The sequence below is a fragment of the Myxine glutinosa genome, chromosome 3 (genome assembly GCF_964187855.1).
Source record: "Myxine glutinosa chromosome 3, kmMyxGlut1.1, whole genome shotgun sequence".
Lineage (NCBI taxonomy): Eukaryota > Metazoa > Chordata > Myxini > Myxiniformes > Myxinidae > Myxine > Myxine glutinosa.
Window position 1 is genome coordinate 34,653,142 of NC_136263.1, and position 15,422 is coordinate 34,668,563.

The 15,422-nt window shown below is 42.6% G+C and overlaps 1 long non-coding RNA gene across 1 annotated transcript; it reads right to left on the reverse strand.

Annotated features, from left to right (window-relative positions):
* Positions 1 to 351: 351 nt before the first annotated feature.
* On the reverse strand, positions 352 to 2,461 carry LOC137417401 (uncharacterized). The gene is made up of 3 exons (XR_013622708.1): positions 2,310 to 2,461; positions 1,784 to 2,025; positions 352 to 773 (listed from the first exon to the last, which is right to left on the reverse strand). It is a non-coding gene; the product is annotated as an uncharacterized LOC137417401 (long non-coding RNA).
* Between the last annotated feature and the right edge of the window lie 12,961 nt (positions 2,462 to 15,422).

The following is a 15,422-nucleotide window of genomic DNA, read 5'->3' on the forward strand; positions in this document are numbered from 1 at the left end:
AGAGACGCTCCCCCCGGACGTTCTTGTTCGTTACAAAGAGAAGATTTCTGTCATTGGGTGTGACCCTTATGGTCTATCAAATGATCAATTTGAGAAGAATGTGAGCAAGTGGCCTCAGGTGACCCACATCGACGTGATCAACTACCTGTTGTTCAGCAAATCGGCCTATACCAAAGATGAGTTGAAGAAGTATAAATCCCTCGAGGCATACAGGTTGTACCAAGATGGATGGGTGCGACAAATCCTACACAAAGAACTGAATGACGTCCACTTGATTCGATCCAAGGTATTAATATATTAAACAAACATGTATTTTTTAAAGCTGCTTGTGTTAATGTTATGGACCTGATTGATTAAGTGCCCTCCATTTGTTCAAAAACCACTGCAGTTTTAAGCTGTGCATGCATGTGTGCATACTTTGTAGACATGTGACACAGTGCGAAGTGAGTGCCGCCATGTGTGCTTTGTGCGTATGGCCATAAGTCATCACCTATATTTATCATGTAAGCAACGAATACATAGCACATTCTTCACGTGATAAAATCGAGATTCATTTTGACCGAATTGATAAGTACATAACTTTAGAAAGTTTATTGGACAGTTTCAAATTCAATACTTTTATGTTCCAGGTTTCGCATTCCATGAGGATCCATGACAAGCCGCTGGAGCCGTGGATAATCCTGAGCAGTAATGGTGTGATTCAGTCAGCCCATTGCACTTGTGTGGCCGGTCTTGGCGAAGGCTGTAGCCATATAGCAGCCGTGCTGTTTGCGCTAGACAATGGAACGCGCATCACACAAGAAACATCTGTCACTGATGTGCCAGCCTACTGAATGTGTCCCACACCAGCCAATTTTCAGACTCCATTTAAAAGAATACAGGACATGGACTTGCGATCTGCTGCCAAGAAACGGAGATTAACTGAACTTTATAGATGGACTCACATTGTAATGGTATAGCACTGTACATACTTTATAGATGGACTCACATTGTAATGGTACAGCACTGTACATACTTTATAGATGTACTCACATTGTAATGGTTCAGCACTGTACATACTTTATAGATGTACTCACATTGTAATGGTTCAGCACTGTACATACTTTATAGATGTACTCACATTGTAATGGTTCAGCACTGTACATACTTTATAGATGGACTCACATTGTAATGGTACAGCACTGTACATACTTTATAGATGGACTCACATTGTAATGGGTTTTTCTGTGAAGAGTTCAAAGCAATCAATTATCACCGATACTCGGTCACCAAAAGTTCTCCGAAAACACATGGGCATAGACTTTCGTAGATTTTCACGATCAGGCCATCTGACACAAAACTCTAATCTCACATACAGCACATCAAGTGTGGCATGGAACACGCGCTGTGCTGTGGACAGTGATATATTTAACTGATATGCTATATCTTGGAACACATAATTCATTCTCAGTTTTATCAGACACAATAAAAGTTGTTGATACTTTGAGATCTTTTGCATATTTGGAAGCTGGTGTTCTACCATCTCATAAACTACGTCCAAAAGTTCAATATTCGGCAACCCAGTGTACAACAGAACCTTGTCGGGGGATGCAACATAGGTACATCGGTCAAAATTGTTGTTTCTTTGTTTCACCATGTCTTCTGCTTCAACAAGTCGCGCTTTGTTGTCACTTTCAAGTTGTGATATTGCATACGACGTCAAATCAGTCTGGACCAGCTGGTGTGCAGATTCAATGGTGTCCAAAGAGGATGTGCTTCCTTCATTATCAATCATCACACTTACCGCTGGCTGCTCCAGATCAGGCGACTCTGAGGCAGAAGCAGCTTCACCAACGCTGCATCGCTGTCTTCTGTTTAGAGACAACAGCGATGAAACGGCATCAGCTTCTTGTCTTTTCCGTTTGCGACCGCGCGCTCTGTCATACCTCCCAGAGGCTGGTGTGTCCTGTCCACACTTGGTATAACCAAGTTGCAAGGTTGGCAACCAAGAAGGATTTGTCTTGAGATGGAGATAGCATTTCTCATCTGAAATATCACAAAACATACAATAATTGCAAATAATTTAGGGTGTTCAGAATAACTAAAAATGTGTCGAGAGACACAGCTGATGCCCTCCCCATTAAAAGAAATACAAGGCGAGTTTCTTAAGTCCAAATACATGGCCAAAAAAGTGAAATATTCAATCAACAGTCAATATTTTATATTTAAATGTCACTATCACTGATATCATAAAAACCAAATATTGTATTCAATATCATTAATGATTATAGTAATTGTATGGTTATACAATGAAACATGTTCTTACTTACTGTTAACAAAATGCTCGGAGCAGACAAGTGTGCGATCCCACTGTGATTCTGTTTGGATGTCACTGCGATTGATGGCAGCCTTCCACAAACGCCGCCTCTCTTCACTTAAATTTCTTGTTTCCTCACCCTGATTCAGTAGTAGTTTGGGCGTTTTGTAAAACTTAACTCCTGGCCTAACGCCTGGCCTGTTTGAACAACGAAATACGCCGCAAATTGGCATGACTGGTCGTGAACAAAAACTATTTAATGTGAATCCGCTGACGACGTTGTTCGGGAGGGTATCAAAATGGCCGGGGTGTCCCAGGGTGCCCTGCGCGCGTGCTCCGATGACGTCACAAGAAAACAAAGAATTCACCTCTAAGAAAGACTTCCAAGTTTCCCAGGCAGTCTTCTTTCCTCTGCCAGCGAATGCAGATACAGTATCACACCCGGTGAAAGCGTGAAAGATTGGGAGAGTCAGACACTGTGTTGGATTCAATGTGGCAACCATTTCGTGAACAGCTATGTACCGAAAGATTGACCCGACACCAAAGGCAACCCACAGCTCATCAGGAGCATCCCCAATTTAGTTGTAAATGACACCTATAATGTTTTTCTACACTATTTGGTTCCAAAATTAAGCGCGTTTGAACATTAGACTCGGTGGACTGGCGGCCATTTTGGATTTGACCTCTCACAGTCCTCAGAGGTCAAATCTGACCCCTCCACATCTGAAAATAAACCTTATGGTATGCACTAACTATGTTAGAAATTTCATGCTTTTATCATAAAATGCACAATTGTTGTTATCCGCTGTACTATAGTAAAATATGCAACTGTAATGGTTACAAACTTGCCCCTCTGTCATGTGACCAGATCTTCAACTCTGATTGGTGGACGTTTGTGGGGACATACGGACAGACAAACACTGTTATAGACGGCATTTCCCCACGGGCTACGCCGTACATATACCTCCAAGGATGGCTGAGATATCGCCCGGACAAACAAACAAACGGAGTGAAAAAGGCTACTCCATTTTTTTCACCTCTTAGGCCAGGCAGCCTTCGTCGCCCGGCGATGACGTCATGCAGCGCCTGGAGATGGGACAGGAAAGGAGCGGTGCACAAAACGCCCCGAAACGTTAGTTTATTTTCCTGTGGGTGTAAGAAGCTCTGAGGTTTATTTAAAAATCGAGGACACTAATTGTGGAAACAAAGCCGACAACAGCGACAGTATAAGCCCCTCCCTCCCCCTTTCCTTTCGTGTGTGTGTGTGTGTATTTCTCCTTCATGAAAACTTGAATGACAAATTTAGGCTGGTTCAAAAAACATTCCTGTTTATCATCGCCGCCCGCCCCATAAAGATTTTGATTACTATTATTATTTTTTGCTCGCGAAGTCAGTAAAATCCGTTCCCGCTCAGTGGAACAGGTTCGAATTTTGTATGTGCTCGCGTACTGTCTGAGCCAAGTTACATGTGCTCGAACTTCGCCGATCTGCAGGAGACCAATGAGGCAAACGTCTTCAATAATGTCTCCGCCAAAGCCAATCTCACATGCAACGATGCGACAGAGAAGCCATACTACACGGCTGGCTATGAAGATGTGTGCTATTTGTGTGGCTGTGTTGAGGAGCTGAGTACCACAGATGAGTCATATCCTACATGCAGTACCTGCGGTAAGAGTCGTACTGCCGAGAAGAGGCCCACTCGGAAGTTCAAGAAGTAGTTGGTATTCTGAAGGAGAAGCCAAATATCATCGGCAAACGGGAGAGCCTCACGTGATAATTATTGCTGTGGATTTCTAGTCAAACATTAAACGAGCGCAACACTACATGTAGTCGTAGGTGATGATAGATAGATACATCCATGAGTGCTATAATAGCAGTAGCTGCTGATAGATAGATACATCTATGAGTGCTATAATAGCAGTAGCTGCTGATAGATAGATACATCTATGAGTGCTATAATAGCAGTAGCTGCTGATAGATCGATACATCTATGAGTGCTATAATAGCAGTAGCTGCTGATAGATCGATACATCTATGAGTGCTATAATAGCAGTAGCTGCTGATAGATCGATACATCTATGAGTGCTATAATAGCAGTAGCTGCTGATAGATCGATACATCTATGAGTGCTATAACAGTAGTAGCTGCTGATATATAGATACATCTATGAGTGCTATAATAGCAGTAGCTGCTGATATATACATACATCTATGAGTGCTACAATAGCAGTAGCTGCTGATAGATAGATACATCTATGAGTGCTATAATAGCAGTAGCTGCTGATATATACATACATCTATGAGTGCTATAATAGCAGTAGCTGCTGATAGATCGATACATCTATGAGTGCTATAACAGTAGTAGCTGCTGATATATAGATACATCTATGAGTGCTATCATAGCAGTAGCTGCTGATAGATAGATACATCTATGAGTGCTATAACAGTAGTAGCTGCTGATATATAGATACATCTATGAGTGCTATAACAGTAGTAGCTGCTGATAGATAGATACATCCATGAGTGCTATAATAGCAGTAGCTGCTGATATATAGATACATCTATGAGTGCTATAACAGTAGTAGCTGCTGATAGATAGATACATCTATGAGTGCTATAATAGCAGTAGCTGCTGATAGATAGATACATCTATGAGTGCTATAATAGCAGTAGCTGCTGATAGATCGATACATCTATGAGTGCTATAACAGTAGTAGCTGCTGATATATAGATACATCTATGAGTGCTATAATAGCAGTAGCTGCTGATATATACATACATCTATGAGTGCTATAATAGCAGTAGCTGCTGATAGATAGATACATCTATGAGTGCTATAATAGCAGTAGCTGCTGATATATACATACATCTATGAGTGCTATAATAGCAGTAGCTGCTGATAGATCGATACATCTATGAGTGCTATAACAGTAGTAGCTGCTGATATATAGATACATCTATGAGTGCTATCATAGCAGTAGCTGCTGATAGATAGATACATCTATGAGTGCTATAATAGCAGTAGCTGCTGATATATAGATACATCTATGAGTGCTATCATAGCAGTAGCTGCTGATAGATAGATACATCTATGAGTGCTATAACAGTAGTAGCTGCTGATATATAGATACATCTATGAGTGCTATAACAGTAGTAGCTGCTGATAGATAGATACATCCATGAGTGCTATAATAGCAGTAGCTGCTGATATATAGATACATCTATGAGTGCTATAACAGTAGTAGCTGCTGATATATAGATACATCTATGAGTGCTATAACAGTAGTAGCTGCTGATAGATAGATACATCCATGAGTGCTATAATAGCAGTAGCTGCTGATAGATCGATACATCTATGAGTGCTATAATAGCAGTAGCTGCTGATAGATAGATACATCTATGAGTGCTATAATAGCAGTAGCTGCTGATAGATCGATACATCTATGAGTGCTATGATAGCAGTAGCTGCTGATAGATAGATACATCTATGAGTGCTATAATAGCAGTAGCTGCTGATAGATAGATACATCTATGAGTGCTATAATAGCAGTAGCTGCTGATAGATAGATACATCTGTGAGTGCTATAATAGCAGTAGCTGCTGATAGATAGATACATCTATGAGTGCTATAATAGCAGTAGCTGCTGATAGATAGATACATCTATGAGTGCTATAATAGCAGTAGCTGCTGATAGATAGATACATCTATGAGTGCTATAACAGTAGTAGCTGCTGATAGATAGATACATCTATGAGTGCTATAATAGCAGTAGCTGCTGATAGATAGATACATCTATGAGTGCTATAATAGCAGTAGCTGCTGATAGATAGATACATCTATGAGTGCTATAACAGTAGTAGCTGCTGATAGATAGATACATCTATGAGTGCTATAATAGCAGTAGCTGCTGATAGATAGATACATCTGTGAGTGCTATAATAGCAGTAGCTGCTGATAGATAGATACATCTATGAGTGCTATAATAGCAGTAGCTGCTGATAGATAGATACATCTGTGAGTGCTATAATAGCAGTAGCTGCTGATAGATAGATACATCTATGAGTGCTATAATAGCAGTAGCTGCTGATATATGGATACATCTATGAGTGCTATAAGAGCAGTAGCTGCTGATAGATAGATACATCTGTGAGTGCTATAAGAGCAGTAGCTTCTGATAGATAGATACATCTATGAGTGCTATAATAGCAGTAGCTGCTGATATATGGATACATCTATGAGTGCTATAATAGCAGTAGCTGCTGATAGATAGATACATCTATGAGTGCTATAATAGCAGTAGCTGCTGATATATAGACACATCTATGAGTGCTATGATAGCAGTAGCTGCTGATAGATAGATACATCTATGAGTGCTATAATAGCAGTAGCTGCTGATAGATAGATACATCTATGAGTGCTATAATAGCAGTAGCTGCTGATAGATAGATACATCTGTGAGTGCTATAATAGCAGTAGCTGCTGATAGATAGATACATCTATGAGTGCTATAATAGCAGTAGCTGCTGATAGATAGATACATCTATGAGTGCTATAATAGCAGTAGCTGCTGATAGATAGATACATCTATGAGTGCTATAACAGTAGTAGCTGCTGATAGATAGATACATCTATGAGTGCTATAATAGCAGTAGCTGCTGATAGATAGATACATCTATGAGTGCTATAATAGCAGTAGCTGCTGATAGATAGATACATCTATGAGTGCTATAACAGTAGTAGCTGCTGATAGATAGATACATCTATGAGTGCTATAATAGCAGTAGCTGCTGATAGATAGATACATCTGTGAGTGCTATAATAGCAGTAGCTGCTGATAGATAGATACATCTATGAGTGCTATAATAGCAGTAGCTGCTGATAGATAGATACATCTGTGAGTGCTATAATAGCAGTAGCTGCTGATAGATAGATACATCTATGAGTGCTATAATAGCAGTAGCTGCTGATATATGGATACATCTATGAGTGCTATAAGAGCAGTAGCTGCTGATAGATAGATACATCTGTGAGTGCTATAAGAGCAGTAGCTTCTGATAGATAGATACATCTATGAGTGCTATAATAGCAGTAGCTGCTGATATATGGATACATCTATGAGTGCTATAATAGCAGTAGCTGCTGATAGATAGATACATCTATGAGTGCTATAATAGCAGTAGCTGCTGATATATAGACACATCTATGAGTGCTATAATAGCAGTAGCTGCTGATATATAGATACATCTGTGAGTGCTATAAGAGCAGTAGCTGCTGATAGATAGATACATCTATGAGTGCTATTATAGCAGTAGCTGCTGATAGATAGATACATCTATGAGTGCTATAATAGCAGTAGCTGCTGATATATGGATACATCTATGAGTGCTATAAGAGCAGTAGCTTCTGATATATAGATACATCTATGAGTGCTATAATAGCAGTAGCTGCTGATATATAGATACATCTATGAGTGCTATAATAGCAGTAGCTGCTGATATATAGATACATCTATGAGTGCTATAATAGCAGTAGCTGCTGATATATGGATACATCTATGAGTGCTATAAGAGCAGTAGCTGCTGATATATAGATACATCTGTGAGTGCTATAAGAGCAGTAGCTTCTGATAGATAGATACATCTATGAGTGCTATTATAGCAGTAGCTGCTGATAGATAGATACATCTATGAGTGCTATAATAGCAGTAGCTGCTGATATATAGATACATCTATGAGTGCTATAATAGCAGTAGCTGCTGATATATGGATACATCTATGAGTGCTATAAGAGCAGTAACTGCTGATATATAGATACATATATGAGTGCTATAATAGCAGTAGCTGCTGATATATAGATACATCTATGAGTGCTATAATAGCAGTAGCTGCTGATATATGGATACATCTATGAGTTCTATAAGAGCAGTAGCTGCTGATATATAGATACATCTGTGAGTGCTATAAGAGCAGTAGCTTCTGATAGATAGATACATCTATGAGTGCTATTATAGCAGTAGCTGCTGATAGATAGATACATCTATGAGTGCTATAATAGCAGTAGCTGCTGATATATGGATACATCTATGAGTGCTATAAGAGCAGTAGCTGCTGATATATAGATACATCTGTGAGTGCTATAAGAGCAGTAGCTTCTGATAGATAGATACATCTATGAGTGCTATTATAGCAGTAGCTGCTGATAGATAGATACATCTATGAGTGCTATAATAGCAGTAGCTGCTGATATATGGATACATCTATGAGTGCTATAAGAGCAGTAGCTGCTGATATATAGATACATCTGTGAGTGCTATAAGAGCAGTAGCTTCTGATAGATAGATATGTCTATGAGTGTTATTATAGCAGTAGCTGCTGATAGATAGATACATCTATGAGTGCTATAATAGCAGTAGCTGCTGATATATAGATACATCTATGAGTGCTATAAGAGCAGTAACTGCTGATATATAGATACATCTATGAGTGCTATAATAGCAGGAGCTGCTGATATATACATACATCTATGAGTGCTATAATAGCAGTAGCTGCTGATAGATAGATACATCTATGAGTGCTATCATAGCAGTAGCTGCTGATAGATAGATACATCTATGAGTGCTATAATAGCAGTAGCTGCTGATAGATAGACACATCTATGAGTGCTATAATAGCAGGAGCTGGTGATATATGGATACATCTATGAGTGCTATAAGAGCAGTAGCTGCTGATATATAGATACATCTGTGAGTGCTATAAGAGCAGTAGCTTCTGATAGATAGATACATCTATGAGTGCTATTATAGCAGTAGCTGCTGATAGATAGATACATCTATGAGTGCTATAATAGCAGTAGCTGCTGATATATAGATACATCTATGAGTGCTATAATAGCAGTAGCTGCTGATATATGGATACATCTATGAGTGCTATAAGAGCAGTAACTGCTGATATATAGATACATCTATGAGTGCTATAATAGCAGTAGCTGCTGATATATAGATACATCTATGAGTGCTATAATAGCAGTAGCTGCTGATATATGGATACATCTATGAGTGCTATAAGAGCAGTAGCTGCTGATATATAGATACATCTGTGAGTGCTATAAGAGCAGTAGCTTCTGATAGATAGATACATCTATGAGTGCTATTATAGCAGTAGCTGCTGATAGATAGATACATCTATGAGTGCTATAATAGCAGTCGCTGCTGATATATAGATACATCTATGAGTGCTATAATAGCAGTAGCTGCTGATATATGGATACATCTATGAGTGCTATAAGAGCAGTAACTGCTGATATATAGATACATCTATGAGTGCTATAATAGCAGTAGCTGCTGATATATAGATACATCTATGAGTGCTATAATAGCAGTAGCTGCTGATATATGGATACATCTATGAGTGCTATAAGAGCAGTAGCTGCTGATATATAGATACATCTGTGAGTGCTATAAGAGCAGTAGCTTCTGATAGATAGATACATCTATGAGTGCTATTATAGCAGTAGCTGCTGATAGATAGATACATCTATGAGTGCTATAATAGCAGTAGCTGCTGATATATGGATACATCTATGAGTGCTATAAGAGCAGTAGCTGCTGATATATAGATACATCTGTGAGTGCTATAAGAGCAGTAGCTTCTGATAGATAGATACATCTATGAGTGCTATTATAGCAGTAGCTGCTGATAGATAGATACATCTATGAGTGCTATAATAGCAGTAGCTGCTGATATATGGATACATCTATGAGTGCTATAAGAGCAGTAGCTGCTGATATATAGATACATCTGTGAGTGCTATAAGAGCAGTAGCTTCTGATAGATAGATATATCTATGAGTGTTATTATAGCAGTAGCTGCTGATAGATAGATACATCTATGAGTGCTATAATAGCAGTAGCTGCTGATATATAGATACATCTATGAGTGCTATAAGAGCAGTAACTGCTGATATATAGATACATCTATGAGTGCTATTAATAGCAGGAGCTGCTGATATATACATACATCTATGAGTGCTATATTAGCAGTAGCTGCTGATAGATAGCTACATCTATGAGTGCTATCATAGCAGTAGCTGCTGATAGATAGATACATCTATGAGTGCTATAAGAGCAGTAACTGCTGATATATAGATACATCTATGAGTGCTATAATAGCAGGAGCTGCTGATATATACATACATCTATGAGTGCTATAATAGCAGTAGCTGCTGATAGATAGCTACATCTATGAGTGCTATCATAGCAGTAGCTGCTGATATATAGATACATCTATGAGTGCTATAATAGCAGTAGCTGCTGATAGATAGATACATCTATGATTGCTATAACCCCTCCCCCCCACCCCCCCCACCCCCCCCCCCCGGGAGAGAGTCGCTGCTATCGCATGATCCGAGGCATCACTTTCCAGAACGAAAGATTGTTATCATCAATCGTCACCACAGCGGCCCCAGCGATGTCGGACTTAAGGCCATGAAAAGCAGCCTGGGCATCAAGGCTCATGGGGAACGCTTCGCAGGCCACAAGTGGGCGGAGTTTCACGGAGAAATTTTGCACCCACTTAGAATAATGGGCGAACAGCCCGAGAGCACACTTCAGCGAAGCTCGATCGCAGGGCGGGGCCATGTCGAGCAAGGGTCGCAGACGCTCCTTATCCGGAGCAACAGAGCCATGGATCACGGTGTACCCCAGAAGATCTATCGTGCACACGGAGTAACGACACTTAGCCTCATTCATGGTTAAGCGATACCTCTGCGCGACCTCGAGGAAGCGCTTCAGATTTGCATCATGATGCTCCTGGTCATGCCCACAAACCGTAAGATTGTCCAGATATACAAGGACGTCGGTCAAGTTCTCCTTAGCGATGAGGTTGTCCATAGCCCTCTGAAAACACGCGACCCCGTTCATGACCCCAAAAGGTAGCCGGGTGAACTGGTATAACCTTTGACCCGATTCAAACGCGGTATAGATACGGTCGGCTTCGGAGATGGGGATTTGATGATATGCACTATGCAGATTGAGAGTGCTATAGACCGGGTACTGGGCCACCTGTCGAACCAGGGAGTCCATCCCCGGTAGGGGGTAGGCGTCCAGCTGTGTAAATCGATTAATCGTCTGTGAATAGTTGATTACCATGCCTTTGCAATGCGCTTCACTTCGTACCACCAGGACCTGGGCCCGCCATGGCGACCGACTGGGTTCTATGATACCTTCCTTTAATAGCTGGGCCGTTTCTTCCGCAATGATTTGCGCGTCAGCTCGTGAGTAGCGTCGTGATTTAACTGCTACAGGGGTGCAGTCCGTGGTCATATTGTGTGACAGCGGCTCAATTTCCATCCCTGCAAGAGCGCACACAGCAAGCGTGTCAGTGCCACCAAATTCCATTTCCAACCGTCCATGTCGCTTAAGAAAATCATGTCCTAGCAAAACATCTGCACATAATGCTGGTAAGACCATGAGATGCACATCTGGAAATATTCGTCCCTTTATCACAAGCTTCAATCGACATTCCCCTTTTGTGCTGAGCCTAAGCCCTTGAGAGGCCATAAAGATCCGACGTCTTGTCCCAAGAATCGGCCATCCATGTTTTTGCACCAGTCGATAATCAACATAACTATCAGTAGACCCTGTATCGATCAAAGCTCCAGCAAAAATTCCCTCGATCATAAGTGGGATAATAGCCCGAGCCAGGCCAGGTGGTCCTGCAGGTATCGTTCCATCCAGGCAAGGCGATCGCGCCTCGCGTGTGGATCCTAAGCCAGCTAAAGTTTTCCATGCCGCAGTAGCTTGTAGTTCGTACGTGCAGCCTCCGGATGGCGCTCGTGTCACGCGCGGAGTTTCAAAGCCAGCTAGAGTTTTCTGTGCCAAAGCAGGAGCTTGTAGTTCGTACGAGCAGCCTTCGGATGGCGCTCGTGTCACACGCGGAGTTTAAAAGCCAACATTAGACGTTCGGATGGCCGAACCGGAAAGTTGGCAGGGGCGCTGAGGCTGAAGGATGCCGGCCAAGGACGGTCGCTCCGCGTTCTGTCGCGTTTGCGCCACTTGTTTTGTCAGCGCGATGAATCCCACCAAGGTCGAGCGCACAGCCAGGGGCCCACGAGGAGGTGCGATTCTCATCAAAGTCGGGCGAGGCGCCCTGCTCTGTGCTCGGCCCGGCGATAAGCACATTCATTGTCGAGCGGGTTCGTTTGCCCCGCGTCGCCTTTCGGCAAACCTTTGCAAAATGCCCTGTTGTTGTGCACAAATGACATATCGCATCACGAGACGGGCAAACAGACCTGGGATGTTGTCGATTCCCGCAAAAATAGCACGTAGCATTACGTCCGGGCTTTGGTCCCACAGCTGCTGCGGCCGTCAAGCCCGGATCAGGGTCTTCCTTGGGAGCGGCCGGGGATTCCGGCAGAGATGCCGTGGCTGCATCCGCATCCTCGGCGGTAGCTCTCTCCAGTCGAGCTTGTCGAGGTGTCCCCGCAGTGACGTATGGGTGTTCATACGCGTCGGATTGTTCCTTTGCTTGGGTATAGACGTGAGCTAGCCATAGTGCTTCAGCGAGCATCAAGTCGGCTTCTTCAAGAAGTCTTTGTCTGACTACTGAGGAGCTGAGTCCTGAGACGAAAGAATCGCGTACAAGATCATCACAAACTTGTTCATGTGTACATACCGCCGGAGCACTGTCGGTCAGCAGATGCCGTAGCTCTTGCGCGAAATGATCCAGAGTCTCCGTGGGCTGTTGTTTCCGTATGGCGAGCAAATGCCGGGAATAAACTGCACTTCGTTTCTTGATGTAAATTCGCTTTAGCTCTGTCACAGCGGCATCGAATGTCACGCACTGTTCGATAGCCCGATAAACGTTATGATGCACTTTTGTCTGTAGCACCTCTAATTTAGTTTCATCAGTGACGGCGGTTTCCTAGGCCTTGAATTGATTGTCCAAGGTTTTCAGCCAATGCATCAGCTCCACGCCCGCATCCGCTGCTTGCGGGTCGGCTGCAAATTGCGGCACCTGAATCATTCTGTGTCCCGCCATGTCGCTCACGTTCGCCTCTTGTTCTCGATTGGACAGCGAGACAAATTGTCATTAATTGTAATGGAAAATCAGTTCCATGACATTGTCCTGAAGGTAGGTTTAATGTCAATTTGATCTCTGGCAACATCCTGTAAAAGTACAATCATGCAATATACAGACTTGGCATTTAATATGGAATTTTTTTTTTTCTTGACTTGGGTTTACTTTCTTAACTCAGTATATCAATCTGGTGAGTTTCTTTTACACTTTGGTGATTTATTTGTTAAAAGAACCATGTCACTGATTGTCTGTCGCAGCAAGAAGTCAACAACAGGATTATATCACAGGTGGCGTGGCAAAATGTACGGACAGGTGCATTTGATGATTGGCTTCACAGTCAGGTATACAAGGGATGTTGCGTTCTGTATTAGTAGAAAACAACTGCTGCACGTCTCCAAAGGTTATTGCCGCTTCCTCTGGAGATGGTCCGTCAACTCGCCAATGCTGTTTGTCATGGAGTGGTGGCTATACGAAATTACGGCATGAAACAACATGCTATTGCTCGGCAGTATGGCATCACTCAAGGTCAGGTGTCAAAGATCCTGAAACGAAATGCTCAGAGGGGTGTCCCTACTCCAATACCGAGGCCAGGACGTCCCCGCAGAACCACAAGGAGGGATGATCGCCAGCTGCACCGGTTAGTCCGCAATGGCCGTACCAAGTCAGCTAATCGGCTTGGGGCTGAGTGGCAGCAACTGGCAAATGTGCCTGTATCCAGAAGGCTATTCAACCAACGACTGGTTCAAGCAGGCTATCATGCCAGGCGTCCCCTGAGAAAGCCACGCCTGACCAGACAACACCGCCAGCGCCGATTGCAGTGGGCCAGAGAGCACCGTCAATGGCAGCCAGGACGCTGGAATCAGTGACGAGTCTAGATTTCTGGTCTATCGTCAAGATGGCCGCATCTGAGTGCGCAGACAAGTGCATGAAGCCTACAACAAAGATTGTATAGTGCCAAGAGTCCAAGCTGGAGGTGGTGGGGTGACCGTTTGGGCTGCTTTTCATGCAGGGGGCAAAACTGACCTGGTTGTTCTGAATGGAAACCTGAACCAGTTCAAGTACAGGGCCATTCTTGAAGAAACATTGCTTCCATTTGCTCGTGCAGCCTTTCGAGGAAACTTTGTCTTCCAAGATGACAATGCATGGCCTCATCGTGCTCGCATGATCCAACACTTTCTTGCTGACCATGGTGTAGAGCATATGGAGTGGCCTGCCATGTCCCCGGATATGAATCCGATAGATAACTTGTGGGCAGAATTAACGCGTCAAATCGACCACTTGGACCAGCAGCCGACCTCTGTGCGTGAATTGCAGCAGGCTATTGTCACTGCATGGCAAGCGATTCCTGTCCAAACCTTGGCAAATCTCGTGAACAGCATGCCTCAACGTGTACGTGCTCTCCTGAATGCTCGTGGGGGTTACACGAAGTACTGAACTGTAATTTTACTGTCCGTAATCCCAGTCGTAATTTAACTTTTGTTTTTGTTAAAAAAATTTTTGGCTAATGTGCAAAATAAAGAGATACTTCTGGAAAACGTACAGAAGTTTAACACAGTACTGTCCATGAATTGAGTTCAATATCAGTTTACTTCACTTTCAAGGATCAATTTATTTGTTTCGAAATGTCAAATGTGGTTTTTGTTTCTTTTAAAGGTCTGTGGAAGTGTAACTCAGTGTAACTTATTAATTGGCACTGGTAACTTATTAATTAAACTGGTAACGAAGCAGATACATTTTACATGCAAACTCTGTGAAAGACGAGTTTGTAAATGAGTGTCAGGAATGCGCCCGAACATGATAATCTCTTGTCCACCTGGTCACAGCCCCTGGCTGAAGCACCCCCCTATCGTTTGGTAAACGGAACTCACAACAGGAGGGGAGCGAGCTGATACCAGGACTTGGTACATGCATGACCTCGGGGCATTAGCGGAGAGGGGATTAAGTCCAGTTTGTCCATATAAACGAGAGCAAACGTGGAGTCGACAGGACTTGCTACGAGGAGCTCTGACCAACGGGAGTGGCGGAGGAACATCAGCCGAACGAGAAGGACC